Source organism: Rhineura floridana, chromosome 6 (genome assembly GCF_030035675.1).
Source record: "Rhineura floridana isolate rRhiFlo1 chromosome 6, rRhiFlo1.hap2, whole genome shotgun sequence".
NCBI lineage: Eukaryota > Metazoa > Chordata > Lepidosauria > Squamata > Rhineuridae > Rhineura > Rhineura floridana.
Window position 1 is genome coordinate 52,000,090 of NC_084485.1, and position 15,898 is coordinate 52,015,987.

The 15,898-nt window shown below is 43.4% G+C and overlaps 1 protein-coding gene and 1 long non-coding RNA gene across 8 annotated transcripts in view; one reads left to right on the forward strand and one right to left on the reverse strand.

The window, feature by feature from the left end:
- NAV1 (neuron navigator 1) overlaps positions 1 to 15,898 on the forward strand; it is a 407,211-nt gene that overhangs the window by 45,441 nt on the left and 345,872 nt on the right. The window lies entirely within an intron of this gene.
- On the reverse strand, positions 9,215 to 15,062 carry LOC133386635 (uncharacterized). Its single transcript, XR_009763221.1, has 3 exons — positions 14,643 to 15,062; positions 12,726 to 12,768; positions 9,215 to 10,061 (listed from the first exon to the last, which is right to left on the reverse strand). It is a non-coding gene; the product is annotated as an uncharacterized LOC133386635 (long non-coding RNA).

Genomic DNA, 15,898 nt, shown 5'->3' on the forward strand with positions numbered 1-15,898 from the left:
TGCTGTCACTACTGATTTGCTGATAGATGGTCACAGGGATCCCCTCTGAAGTCTCTGCAGGGGGAAAATGCAACTAAAAATGGAGCATTTCCCCCTCCGCTGAGAAAGTATTTTGGATTCAGAGCATTTCCTCCAGCACTTTGAATCTGAACCACTTCATTTGCAAAGAAATAAATGCTTCCTAAGCTGCTTCCTCCAACCAGCTCAGCTGCACTAGGGAGTTCCCAATGGGGAACTCCCTAGTCTTGTCAATCCCAGCTGATTAGTTGGGGTTTCAAAGCTTGTAGCTGATAGTTGGGGCTTCAAAGTGCCTTGCAAAGGACTTTGCAGGTAGCACTGATCAGCAGTGTCTGCAAATCCCTCTTTGCCCAGTCGCAAGTTTACCTACCCCATATCTGACATCAGATGTAGGGCATGTTAGTGTTTTTTGGCCAAAATGGCCTGGCTGGCTACATGGGGAGGCCTGGTGAGCCTAATTAGGTCCTTTGGCCAGAGGTTCCCCACCACTAATCTTGCTCTCTGTCTTAGGCAACAAATTTCTTGCACCAGCCCTGGTTGGAAACTCTTAAAATTCTAATGCCACAGCAGTCCTTCCCTGCCCAGTTCACCTTGGTCCATACAGTATAACTTTGGGTGTTCCTGGATGAGGGTTTAATATTATATATAAAATGGGTCATTACACATGGAATAGGTCATTGAGATGTTGCAAATGGGATGTTGGCATCAGTTTAGAGCTTGGAAAAGTTACTTTTTTGAACTAAAACTCCCATCAGCCGCAGCCAGCATGGCCACTGGATTAGGCTGATGGATAGTTCAAAAAAGTAACTTTTCCAAGCTCCAAGCTCTGGTTTCTTTTAACTGATTAAATGGTGAAAAAATAAGGGCTGTCATTTTGATGGAAATGATGTTAACACTGTGAAAAAAGGGCATGTATAAGGAACACTGACTACAATAAATACCCATCTGGAAGCACCCTTTGTTAACTTACTGGGCACTTTCTGCTGTTAACTCTTGAGCTGCAGATCCACCTGATGTTTTAGCATTTAGTTGTGCATTCCCTGTAAACTCAAGCCCAAATGTATGCACCCTTTGATGGTCATGCCCAGCACATCTCCTGGATCCCCATAACTCAGGAATGGGGGACCTGTGATCCTTCAGATGTTGTTGCTCCTATCTTCCTTCAGTATTGACTATGCTGCCTGAGGCTGATGGAGTGCAACAATATCTGGAGAGCCACAGGTTCACCACTCCAGCCTTAAACGAAACCTTCATATTTCTCTCCTGCAAAGCGTCTTTCTCTCTCTCTCTTATATTCAATCCATTTCCCCACCTTTCAGTCATGGCATCTTGCTTCTGCCTTTTTATTTAGCCATCAATTTCCCCTGTTTAATTTCCTATTTACCTAGGGCCTCCAATGGTAACTGAGATGGAGAATCTGAAGGTGTAATCTAGATAAAAAGATATGAGGCCAGGCTTTAGTCAAGAGGGTTAAGTACGTAATGGGATCACTGATGAGTAGCTAAGGCCAATAAGAGAGGAAAGCTGAGCTTTGATCACAGGGAGCTCCTGTGTTTGTTTACTGATTTGTGATAATAACAACTTTGGCAAGACTTGCCAGTTCCCACCTCCTTTCTCTTTCCTTTTAATAGCACAGGCCTGGAGCCAAGAGAAAGGCTGTGTTGAGCCTGCGTGGTTACCCTCGGATAGCTGCTATACTGAGGGATTTGGGTAGTGCTGAGCTGAATCACAGAGTGGGGATTAGAAAGGATCTGATGTTAAGAAGGATGAAAACAGTACTTACATTGATACTATTCAGAGGTGGTGACACCAGGGCCAATGCCTCCCCCCTGGACACTCAGGTGGCATGCATGCAGTTACTTCATTGTACTTAATAGGACTTTCACTGGACTTATGCAGGGGTACCTGCTGAGAGGCAATTCTGGTTTTCCAGTCTGTCCATCTGAAGTCTTGCCTATAGCTATACCAACGTATCTTTGTGTTTCCTGTGCCAAAGCATTTTTAAAAAATAACCAAGGCAATGCATAATTAGTGTTCTGGTTAAATTACACAGAGCAAATAAATGTGCATATGTTTGCTACTTTACATAATTGTTTAATTCTTAGTTTGAAAAGAATCTGCCTTTTTATTTTATTTTGGTAAGGGCAATGATGGTGGAGGCAAAAATGGTGATGAAGCCAAAGCTCATGAGAGTCATGAGCTCTGCAGACCAAAAAGTTCCTCCTGAAGTCATAGAATCATAGAGTTGGAAGGGTCCTATAAAGCTATTGAGTCCAACCCCCTGCTCAATGCAGGAACCCAACTTAAAGCATAACCGACAGGTGGCTGTCCAGCTGCCTCTGGAATGTCTCGTGTCGGGGAGACCTCCATCTCCCTAGGTAATTGGTTCCATTGTCATATCGCTCAAACAGTTAGGAAGTTTTTCCTGATGTTCAGTCGAAATGTGGGTTCCTGCAACTTGAGCCCATTATTCCGTGTCCTGCACTCTGAGATAATCGAGAAGAGATCCTGCCCCTCCTCTGTGTTACAACCTTTAAAGTACTTGAAGAATGCTATCATATCTCCCTCAGCCTTCTCTTTGCAAGGCTAAACATGCCCATTTCTTTCAGTCACTCCTCACAGGGCTTTGTTTCGAGTCCCCTGATTATCCTTGTTGCCTTTGCTGGTCTATGACTGTAATAAAATCTATCTATCTATCTATCTATCTATCTATCTATCTATCTATCTATCTATCTATCTATCTATCTATCTATCTGTCTGTCTGTCTGTCTGTCTGTCTGTCTGTCTGTCTGTCTGTCTGTCTGTCGTCCTTGTTGCCCTCCTCTGAATCTGTTCCAGTTTGTCTGCATCCTTCTTAAAGTGTGGTGTCCAGAACTGGACCAGTACTCAATATGAGGCCTAACCAGTGCTGAATAGAGGGGAACCTTCATGCAGTTTGGAAACTATACTTCTGTTAATGCAGCCTAAAATAGCATTTGCCTTTTTTGCAGTCCCATCACACTGTTGGCTCATATTCAGCTTGTGATCAATGACAATGCCAAGATCCTTCTCACATGTAGTTTTGCTGAGCCAATTATCTCCCAAACTGTCCATTTGGTTTCTTTTTCTTAGGTGTAGAACATTGCACCTATCCCTGTTAAATTTCATTCTTTTTTTCCCAGCCCAATGCTCCAGCTAATCAAGATCCCTTTGAATTTTGTTTCTGTCTTCCGTGGCATTAGCCATCCCTCCCAGTTTTGTATCACCTGCAAATTTAACAAACATTCTCTGTACCTCCTCATCCAAGTCATTAATAAAAATGTTGAAAAGCACTGGGCCCAGGACTCCGCTCATTACCTCTCCCCAGTTTGAGAAGGAACCATTGATAAGCTTTCTTTGAGTATGATTCTGTACCTAACTGTGGATCCACCTGATAGTTGTTCCATCCAGCCCACATTTAGCTAGCTTGCTAATCAGAATATCATGGGGCACCTTGTCAAAAGCTTTACTGAAGTCAAGATATATTATGTCCACAGCATTCCCACAGTCTGTCAGGAGGTTACCCGGTGAAAAAATGAAATAAGATTAGTCTGACAGAATTTGTTATTGATAAATCAATGATCAAAGATTCAAGGATTCAATGACAATATGGAATATTGATGTACCCCTTAGTTTTTTTACCCCAATTTATACCAGCAGTGCTATATATTTCCTGGTATATAGCAAATTTTCTGTTCTAGCATAGGCTTATTGCTCATGTACATGTAGTGTGCATAAACTGCAGGAAGGACCTTAATACTGTGGTAGAGTACATAGAGAGTTCAGGTTCCATCTGTGGCATCTTCAGTAAAGGAAGGTGTAGGGAAGCTTTTTCAGCCTGAGGACCACAGTTCCTCATGGGCAACCTTCTGGGGGCTGCTTGCCAGTAGTTGGGAGGGGGGCAAAAGTGATGGGGGGAAGAACAGATGTGACTCTTACCTTTGCACAGTAGGCTACATTCCTGCCACACAAAAGCCAGTGGTTTCTACACCACCACAGCCCACGCTTCTCTCCATGTTCCATCCAGGCAAGCAAGGGACATTATCACAGTTCAAGGACATGTTCCAGCCAGGCAAAAACATTTGAGAAGGGCACAGTGCAGGGCTGTTCAGGAGCATTGCTTGAGGAGTGGTTGTGCGTGGCCGTGGGGAAGGGTGAGCCTGGGAGATTCCCAAGCAGTGGAGGCTGGTCCATTGGGACAAGTGGGGCACCACCCCACCAGCCCCAGTTTGCCCTGAGCCAGCTCCCACCCGCCTGCCTTGTTACTTACCAATGTAGGAGGTGGCCCTGTCTGTCAGCTTCTTCCCCCTTAGTCTCTGTGTTTCCCTTGTAGAACTCAGCAGGGAGGAGGATGGGGAGAAGACTAGAATTTGTTGGCTTTGCCTTTCATTTGCTCTGGCTCCACCTACTGTTTGGGCTGCCTCTCTTCTGCCCCACCAGCCCTGAGGGGTATCAGCCACCACTGGTCCCAAGGACCAGAGAGAGAATCCTGGAGGGCTGCATTTGGCCATCAAACCTAAGGATCCCCACCCTTGAGTCGAAAGAACTTCAAGAAAGACAGAACTTTCTCAACCACATTCCCAGCTCACAATCTCTCTTGATTAGGCAAAGTGGCACAGAAATGGGGAATTGGCTCTGAAGCCTGTGCTTTGAGGTGATCAGCCTGCTGTTTCCACAAAAGGATTGCTGAGAGTCAATAGGTCTTCTGAGAGTCTGTGTATTTGATCTCACCATGCCAAACTGCACCTCCTAGCCCTTGCCACACCACCCTCCTAGAAGAGTAAGCTTTTGGAGGAACTCTGTCCTAACGCTCCTCTAGTGTCCTCCACAAATTTGGGATTCTTGCTATGGATTAACATAGGATGGGGCTCTTGTTGGGGTCCTATTTGACTTTTCCTAGAAGCCTTACCAGACTTTTGCAGAGTATGTTGCCCCCCTTTTCCCATTCCTTTTTCTTGAAGGCTAATTCCTTAAAAGAACAGCTGGTATAGCACAGTGGGGAGGAGAGCCTGGCTGGGAGTCCAGAGTCTGTGAGTTCAAATCCCCACTCGTGTCTCCTGGGTGTCAAGGGCGACCTAAAGATCACCCCCACAGTGAGTGGCTCAGGGGTTATGTGCCCTGCGACCTGTGCAGCCGTGGGCAAGCTGCATCGTCCCAAGAAGCCCAGTTGCCCCCCAGCTGGCAATTGTGGGCAAGGAAGGGGCTGGCTTGTGCAGCTGTGGCAAGCTGAGCAGGACTGGGGAGGACCAGCTGGGGAGGACTAGCTTCAGAGGGAGGCAATGGTAAACCCCTTCTGAATACAGCTTACCATGAAAATCCTATTCATAGGGTAACCATAAGTCGGGATCGACTTGAAGGCAACCCATTTCCAATTCCTTAAAACATAAGAACAGCTGCTGGATCAAGCCAGTGGTCCATCTAGTCCAGCATTCTCTTCTCACAGTGGCCAACCACATGCCTATGGAAAGCCCACAGGCAGGACCTGATGCAACAGCACTTCGTCCACTTGTGGTTCCCAGCAAGGGGTCTTCAAAGGCATACTGCCTCAGAGAGTGGAGGTAGAACATAGCCATTGTGACTAGTGGCTGCTATCCTCCGTGACCTTAATCCTCCATGGTTTTTTCTAATCTTCCTTTCTCCCAGTCTGGTTATTTTTCTTTTTGCTCAGAAAACATTGCTTAATATCAGCTTCTGGTCTGTTGGAAACCTTCAGTGCTGTGTTGCCAAGCAACAGGTTTGCTTCCTGCCCCATTGTGTGAAGATCATCATACTAACACTCCATCTTTTCAGGCATTTGATTCTTTCCAGAATGAATCCAAAATCTCTTTAAAAGAGCTGGATTTTTGCTTAGAACTGAGGTGTGCCTTTCCAGCAGGGCATCTCTGAGTCTTTTTCTCACCTTTTTCTAAAAAGCCTTGGCTGCTTCAACAGCCTCTGCAGAGGAGCTTCACAGCTTCTGATGCCATGTTATGACAAAGCTACCTTTATTTTTAAACATAAACATCACAGGGACAACAACTCCTTTATTTGAATCCATCACACACTCCCACTGGGCTGTATCATCCTGGGCATACTGATCTCACAGTTACCCATTCCCTCCTCCATAGGTCTTCCTTTGAAGCACATTGGATCATTGCCCTAAGCCCCCTACTCCTTACATTCTGGGGGTGGGTTCTTATTTTTTCATCCCAGTAGGCTGTAGGAGGGAGCTGTTGCAGGATGATCATAGTAGACCCTGTCGTGGTCTGTCAGGATGGATAAGCCAAATTATCTGATACACAGTAACACAGATTGTATAAACTCTAGAAAATGTGTAGCCTAGAAGTTACGAGCATATGAATCTGCTTCATACTGGGCCAGATCGTTGGTTCATCTACCTTAGTATTGTCTACACTGATTGGCAGGTAGTTCTCCAAGATTTCAGACAGATATCCTTTCCAGCCCTGCCTGAAGATGCCAGGGTTTGAACCTGGGGCGTTCTGCATGCAAGGCGGATGCTCTACCACTGAGACATAGCCTTCCTCTATAGTTGGGAGGAGGAGATGTAGCAGGATCCCTGGAAATACTGAAAGAGTTGGACAGGCTACCAGTTTGTTTCTGGGCTCAACTGAAGATGCTGACTTTGGCCTTTAAAGCCCTATACAGCTTGGGACTAGGGCAGGGATGGAGAACCTGTGTCCCTCCTGTGTTGTTGGACTATAATTCCCTTCATCTAAAAGGCAACGTATTCCCTATCTCTCAACTAGGGTATCTAAAGGGTGGCCTTTCTCTGCATGAATCTGCCTGGTGATTAAAATCTTCATTGAAGGCCCTTTTCTAGGTATGCCAGCTTCTTAAGTAGGCAGATGACTCCTGTAGACTAGGCCTTCTCAGCGGCAATGTTGAAATAATGGAATTCCCTCCCTAAACTCATAACCTAGTGACTTAATTTGAGATGCCACGTGAAGTCTGACCTGTTTGTTCTGGCTTGCAATAATCCCAAGTGGATGGATGGGGTAAATGCACAATTATTACAAGCCTAGGAAGAGATTTTGCAATCAAAGCATGACTCAAAAGCCAGCTGGTGAATAAAATCCTTGCCCTTTCACTTCTATTTTGCAAATAACTTGGTTTAAGCTCATCTCTTTCCACAGGTTGGCTTTTCATGGTCTTTGTTGCATGAGAAATGAGCAAGGAGGCTGGACCATTTTCTCCTTGTCATGCCCATTTGTAGGATTTGCCTGTGCTCTTTTTTCTTTCTTTTGCATCTCGTGGGCATGGCCATTGTGTGAATCATAATCTCATGAAATCTAGGGCCAGAGGCAATGTACACACAATCAGCTGCTTGACTGTACTGCAGTAACCGGGGGTGAGGTAGGTGGGTTCATCAGGCTTACGATACAGCATTCCAAAGACACATTAAAGGATCATTCCTACTCCTTACCCATTTTTGTGCATCCTGAAACCTGCCTTTCTAACATCATTGACAAAGTCAATGCAATTCTCTTATTCAGCCAAGTATACTATAGCCAGAAAGGAGGAAGCTTCAGAATAGTTTCCCCTTTTGTCCTTCAGGAAGCAGACACTGACGAATGCAGTAGGGATGTACAGGCCTGGGCGAGGCCGTAGCTCAGGAGAAGGACACACATTTTGCATGCATATTCCATCCCTGGCATCTCCATTTTAAGGATCCCAGATAGCAGGACTGGAAAACACCTTTTCCTTACAACAATGTGAAGAACTGCTGGCAGTTGGAATTGAGTCAATATTTATTTTTATTTATTTTTATTTATTTATTTAAAATTTTTATATCCCGCCCTAGTTCCGAAATTCGGAATTCAGAGCGGCGTACAATAAACATAATCCAAAATTGCCAACAACATAAAACAAAAACCAATACATATAATAGTAAAATCCCTAAAAACAACTGTATCAGCACCAATTAAGTATTAAAAGCTTGCTGAAATAAAAATGTTTTGGTCTGACGTCGGAAGTCAATGAGGGAAGAAGAAGATCGTATCTCAAGTGGTAAATTATTCCATAAAGTAGGGGCTACAATTGAAAAAGCTTTCTGTAGATATCACGACACAGTGAGACACGGTGAGACCAGAGTTCAATTTCGGAGCCTCCCTCGTAATTCTCGTCTCCGCTTTTATTTTACCTCCGCTTGGAGGCGTGGATTATTTTCTCTCCATAAACAGCCTATGACCTTTAACTATTGTATAACATCACGTACATACATAGTACAACAGCATTATCTACGTGGCAATATGCAGGCAGTTATTTAACCACTACAGATGTCAGTATCGTTTACAGCCATAAAGTTAACCACATCCTGTTTTTCCACTGGTCAGATCGCAATGTCTTGAGAGATAGTGTACTGAGAACAGCAGCGTGGTTTGCCAACGTATGCTGTTCATTCAGTCCACCCCACATCTCCCCCTTTTTTATTTTTTAGCAAAAAGTAATTACTACGTAATGGTCGCGGAGCAACAGGTGTACACGTCTGGAAAAGGTATTGTAAAAAACAGCATAAGCCTATACTTAAAATGAGTAAAAGAATAGCATATCTAAGAATCTGACTTAGCCATCCAGTGGGCAGCCAACTCCAAAGCCACTGCCACCAAGTTGTAGGGGCGTCCTGCAAAATGTTATTAGCTAGATCCTTCAAGTTTTTTACCTGTGTTCTGATTTCAAAACTGTTGTCAGTTAAATTAAAACAGCACATATTCTTTATAGTTTCGCACCCCAACTGATGTTGTAATAGCAGGTAATCTATAGCTGCACGATTATCCAAGATAGCTTGTCTTAATATACCCTGCTCTTCATTTAACAAAGCAATGGCTCGAGAGGTGGCATTTATCATCTTAACATAATTACAGGCTAATTTATGTAATTGATTGCTGTTACTTACTGCCAATGCAGGAAGTCCAACAAGGGAGATGGCTAGTGATACACTTTCTGCTTTATTAAGCAATTCCACCTTGTCATTACAATCAGCCGGCATGGCAACAGCTTCTCTTTTCCTACGTTGAGCTAGCAACTCCCTTTTATGAAGGAAAATGGGAACCAGTCGACTCAGGCAACAGATGGTATCAGAAATATTAGCGGGAACATAATTAAAAGTGGTTTCTCCACATGTCCAAAACCATCCACCTGGTAAAGGAATGTGTCCGTACATACTGGATATGTTAATGTGCTGTGTACAATTCCATGTGGGTCTCCCAACCTTTAGACATCCCTTCTGCACCTTATGTCGACTACAATTAACCATCCGAGCACACGTATTATTAATGGAATTTGCAACATGTGATGTAAATAATTGAAAAGCATTAACAGGCAGCTGGAAGGTTGGAGTTCCCCAATTCGAAACAGTATGATATTTAATCTCTGAAGTATTCATGAACCGCCCAAGTCCTGTAATGTTCCCAATATCCCCAGGTGCTTTGCATACGGGTATTAAACATGTTCCCAACATACCCATTTCCTGTACATGTTCAGTCATGCAAAAGTCACTCACATTTGTCATTCTTGCTAACTGAACCCAGATATTGTGTTGAAACCGCATCCCCAACTCCTGCCCCAACCTGTCAGCCCCGGCGCTTCCTAAAATCCAACAAATGCAAAGTACAAAAATAGAATTTGTATTTAAAGACGCAATTAAAGCAAGAATGGTATTCTCAGTTGTCTTGTCCACCCCGGCTTGTTCCATTGCTTTTTCTGCTTGTGTTGCTAAGTTCTTTATTTGGCCCCAAGTCACGGGAGGTTGCGGAACATTCCGACCACGCTTCCTGGAAGACATCCCAGTATCCTGAAGTTGCAGAGAAAAATTAGGGATGGGATTCTTAAGATTATCGTGCCAGGACATCGTCTTTCCAGGGCCGGATACACCTAGCAGGTACCCACACAGGACCGTCAGGCGTAGACACAGCCGCGTAACCTCGACCCCACGTTATAAGCGGAACTGGGCCTTTCCACTCTGGATTTGGTAGTTGCCGAAACTGCACCCGCGGGGCAGGTAGAGACTCCGACTGCTGAAAATGCCGCTGCGCTCGAGTAGAAAAGGAAAAATGAGTATTGGGAGATTGAGACAAATTTAAATGATTAATGGTAAACAACACTTGTGCCAGCCACTCCTCTTTGGTGGCCAATCCCAGTGGTACTCCTCCTTTTTGTTTTTGTTTAAGCAAATGCTCTTTAAGGGTACGATTGGTACGTTCGACGACAGCTTGACCTGTAGAATTATAAGGAATACCAAACAAATGTGTAATGGACCACTTAGTGCAAAACTGTGCAAATTGCTGTGAAACATATGCAGGACCATTATCAGTTTTTATCGTCTGAGGTTGGCCCATGATGGCAATAGAACGAATGACATGATTAATAACATTCTTAGTTTTTTCCCCTTTCTGAGGAGTTACCCATATGTATCCGGAATATGTATCTACTGTAACATGCAAATACTTCCATGGGGAGAAAGTAGGAAAATGTGTAACATCCATTTGCCACAACTGGTTAACTATGAGACCTCGTGGGTTCACTCCTGGTTCTGGGGATAGAGTTAACTGTGTGCATTGGGGACATTGTTGAATAATGGCAGAGGCTTCCTGGGCAGTAAGATGGAATTGCTTCTGGAGTGCTTTAGCATTTTGATGATGAAGGGCATGACTTTCTATGGGTGTGCAAAGGAGGGCACGAAGAGCCTGATCAGCATATTGATTACCTTCTGTTAACAATCCTGGGAAAGGTTGATGACTGCGAATATGAAATATAGCAAATCGACAAGACCGAGTATGTATGAGTTTTTGAAGTGTAAGCATAAGAGCAAGTAGATTAGTGTCCAGCATGGGAGAGACATAACTACCGGGTAATGCAAGTACAACATTCTTAACATAAAGACTATCGGTAATAATGTTAACCTCCTGATCTGCAAAAGTCAACAGCGCCATACTAACAGCGGCCAACTCAGATCTCTGAGCGGAAGTTTGGGGTAAGGTAAAAATTGTCTTCCAAACCCCCTGCTCGTGCCATGCAACAACCCCTCTAGTTGGACTGCCATCAGTATAGACCGTGACCGCAGGTAAGGGTTGTAAACTGATTACAGATTGAAACTGGATAGGAATTTTTTGTGTAATTTGAAGCCGTGGATCTGATGAGGAACGACATGAAATTGTGCCCAAATAAGAGACTAAAGCCCATTGAAGGTCATCAGAAAGCGCAACAGCATTTTCCCATGTGTAAAGTTTAAGAGGCAACGAAATTTCAACCGGATCGATACCTAATAATTGCCTTGATCGTAATCGTGCTTTTTGGATTATTTCTGCTGCTTGCATTGGCAAAGTTGTGATAGATGACTTTGGTGTATGGGCTAAGTAAAGCCACTCTATTATATGTGTAGCATTGGAGCCTGACTCCTGAGTGAGTGCAGCAAAAAGTTGGCTTCCATCAAATAAAACAAATAAAATCAGTGGTTTATTCAATATTTGTCGATCCACCCAAATAGCTTTTAACGTTGTAGAAACTAATTCTAGGGATTGCCTTGCCTGTTCCGTTAAAGTAATAATATCTGCAGGTTGACGTCCTTGTTTTAAACATTCAAATAAAGGCCCCATGTCTTGAGTGGTAAGTTTACAATATGGTCGAATCCAATTAATAGAACCCAAGAATTGTTGTAGTTCTACATAAGTTGGCTTCATTGACAAAGTAAGACAGGGCAATACAGGAGTGGAGTAGGATTGCATTAATTTATGTCCTAAATACAGAAATGGTTCTTTGAGTTGTACCTTTTCAGGGGCAATCTGCAACCCTGACTGTGACAAATGATCAGTAAGGTGTTGTTGCCACATAGATGGGAGGGTTCTCCCAGCCACCAAGATGTCATCCATATAATGGTAGACCAATAATGTAGGGTATTGAGCCCGAAAGGGTCGCAGGGCCATGTCTACAAACTGTTGACATAGGGTTGGACTATTTAACATGCCCTGAGGTAGCACTTTCCATTGATATCGTTGCGCAGGGCCAGAGTTATTATATACGGGAACAGTAAACGCAAATTTCGGTGCGTCTTGCGCTTGTAACGGTATTGTGAAAAAGCAATCTTTCAGGTCTATAATAGCTAAGGAATAGTCATATGGAATTAAATTTGGATTAGGCGTCCCACATTGTAGCGGACCCATGGGCACAATTAATTTATTTATTTCTCGTAAATCATGTAAGAGCCTCCACTTTCCAGATTTCTTTTTAATCACAAACACTGGGGTGTTATAAGGGCTATTACTTTCTGCTATATGATCAGCTTCCAGTTGCTCCTTTACCAGTTGGTGCAGAGCTTCTAATTTTTCTTTGGGTAAGGGCCATTGTTCTACCCAAATGGGTATGTCTGTCTTCCATTGTAAAGGAAGAGCTGCCTTTTGTTGGCTAATCATTAATAACAATGGTGGTCTGGAATTGCTCCAGTAAATCCCTTCCCCACAGATTTACTGAAATGTCCAAAATACAAGGGCGAATGTGGGCTATACGATCACCATCAAGAGCAACAACTTGTATCCAATCCTTACTCCGTTTTGAATCCTGAGCTCCGCCCACTCCCCACACAGAAGGGGCCACTTCTACTGGCCAAGAGGATGGCCAGTTATGTTCAGCAATTACTGTGACATCTGCCCCAGAATCTATAATACCTTCAAAAATAACATTGTTTAAACAATACTTACGAACCGGTTTCTCCCTGGTCACTTCTGCCAGTACTGCAGCTACCTGTGGATGGAAAGGATTACCTGAAATACTCACACTCGGCGATTTCGTCCTTGTAGATCCGAATCCACCAGTACGTTTTTGGGAGGAAGTGTTCGATGTGAAAAGACGATATGGCAATAACAATAGTTGCGCAAAAGAATCTCCCTTCTTCAACTGAAGGGGAAGGTGACTCCAATACTGAATATAAATAATTCCCTGATAATCAGAATCAATAACACCAGGTACCACCATTATATTATTCTTGGAAGCAGAGGATCGCGGTAGTACAAGGCCTACGGTGCCTTCTGGTAAAGGGCCAGTGAGTGTGGTAGGCATTAAAAGAACTGCTCCAGGCAAAGGAACATCTTTTGACTCTGCATGTATTAAATCAATTCCAGCGCTTCCTTGAGTAGCAGGGGTGGGTACACTTCCTTGAGATTCGGGGCTGGAAGCCTGCCCCAAGTTCAGTTTCCCTCAATAGGACGGGAAGACACATTGGTATTGGTAATGGGAGCTGAACGACACTGATTAGCCCAATGATAACCCTTTTTACATTTCGGACAGATTTTCTTTGGCCGGTTTGTAACAGTGCCCCCACCTTTAAATGCTCCTCCGCCAGGAGCCCGACATTCCCTTCTGAAATGACCAGGCTTTTGACAATTAAAACAATTGCCTGTAGGTTTGTTACCCTGTCTTAATGCCCCAGCTAACAATGTCATGGCATGAACATGTGTACCTACCTCTGCACAAGCTTGAATCATGTCTCCCAATTCATATTGCGGTCTATGAATAATGTTTTTCAAAATCTTTTTACAGTCTGTGTTAGAATTCTCGTAAGCTAATTTTAACAATAATTCCCCTTGTGCCTGAGGGTTATCAACCTGCCGTGTCAGAGCCTCTTTCAAACGGTCAACAAACTGAAAATAGGGCTCTGTTGCTTGCTGCCGTACATTCGTAAAAGAACGTAAGGGTTCTTTCCCAGCAGGCACCTTTTTAAATGCTTTCTGTATACACTCAGCAGTTCGATGAAATGCGGCTTCAGGCAATACCCCTTGTTGTGCTATGGTAGCAAAATTACCTGACCCATAAATTTGCTCGGGAATGATATTAGCATCCCCAGCTGCTATAGCAGCATGTCTAAATTCTTGGTCCCAAACTACATATTGCGAAGGAGTCAAAATCATCCTAAAGAGATCCTTCCAATCTTGAGGGATCATGTTATATCCAGTAGCTACTCCTTCCAACATCCCTTGTACATAATTAGCCGTAATCCCATATTCTCTTACTGCCTTATTTATTTCTCTAATAACAGAAAACGGAAGAGCTGTCCAAGTTGCTATGCGATTATTAGCATTATTAGGATCTGGCTGATATGTAACGGGAAAAGCTGAAATTGTACCCTCCCAGTCTCCCATTTCTTCCATAGATAATAATCCTGAGGCTGCAGCCTGAGCTATGGCTGCTTTAACCTTCCCAGTAACCTGTTCTTGTTGGACTGGAGGGCTATATGGAGGAGCATTTACAAATTTCTCAATATCCTTTTCAGGTGTAGGTAAAGAAAGTTGGGGATAAAGAGGAGTTTTCTGGTCAGAATTGGCAAACAGCGATGTCTCTTTTATCCCTAAATGACTAATGGCCTCAGCACACTTTTGCCATAATAAGAGATGGTGAATAGGTGCTCTTGGTTCTTCATGTAATTTTCTCCCTATCTTTATCCAATCTGACTGACGTAGTGATCCTTGCTCTGGATACCATGGACATTGACATTGAATTGTTTTTAACAATGATTCAATGTGAGAACGACTTATAAAAGCTGAGGTATCCTGTTTTAAAATTTTTTGTAGCTCTTGTGCATGAACCTTCTGCTGAGCTGACAATTCCCCCCCCATACTCACGAATGGGAGCTGTACGCTGAGGTGCACCGTTGGCTGATCCTGCCAGTGGGTACGAGGGTGTTTGTTCTGAATCACGTCGAGGTCACCAGATGTAGATATCACGACACAGTGAGACACGGTGAGACCAGAGTTCAATTTCGGAGCCTCCCTCGTAATTCTCGTCTCCGCTTTTATTTTACCTCCGCTTGGAGGCGTGGATTATTTTCTCTCCATAAACAGCCTATGACCTTTAACTATTGTATAACATCACGTACATACATAGTACAACAGCATTATCTACGTGGCAATATGCAGGCAGTTATTTAACCACTACAGATGTCAGTATCGTTTACAGCCATAAAGTTAACCACATCCTGTTTTTCCACTGGTCAGATCGCAATGTCTTGAGAGATAGTGTACTGAGAACAGCAGCGTGGTTTGCCAACGTATGCTGTTCATTCAGTCCACCCCACAGCTTTCTTCCTGGTAGCCATTTGACGAACAGAGAAGGTTATGGGGTTAGATGGACCAATCGTCTGACTCAGTATGAAGCAGCATTGTATGCTCATTACGGATGGCTGAAAAATTCAGTTCAGTTTGCATTTCAAGCCAAATTTATTAGAGCTTCACTTTCTGAAACAAAATACAGCCATCGTTTAAAATTCGCACTTGTTCAAATTTTGCAGTGCAGTTTCCCAACAAAACAGTATTTACAAAAATGCATATATTAGAAGTGTGCATAAAAATGAATATGTGAGTGAAAGTAACATATAAAAATGCATATATACGAGAGTTTGCTTGCAAATATGCATACATTAGTCAAAACTGCCTACAAATATGTGCTAGTTAGGAGAAATTTGCACTAAAATGCTGGAGGATTTTCATGAGGATTTTTTTTTAAATTGCAAGTTGTTACAGAAATGTGCAGAGCTGAATTTAAGATTGCAAAAAATGAGAAACAGAGAACTGAAATTGACAGATCTTTCCATCCCTAATGCTCATATGTCCAATTGATTGGATCATGTGTTGCATGTCTGCTGTCCAGATAGTGAGCTTAGGACCCCTCCAGTCTGGGTTGTTTTATTGTGTGGTGTAGTGGTTAAGGTGTTGGACTACGACCTGGGAGACCATGGTTCAAATCCACACACAGCCATGAAATTCACTGGGTGACCTTGGGCCAGTCACTGCCTCTTAGCCTCATGAAAACCCTATTCATAGGGTCGCCATAAGTCAGAATCGACTTGAAGGCAGTACATTTACATTTTATACTCTGTAAC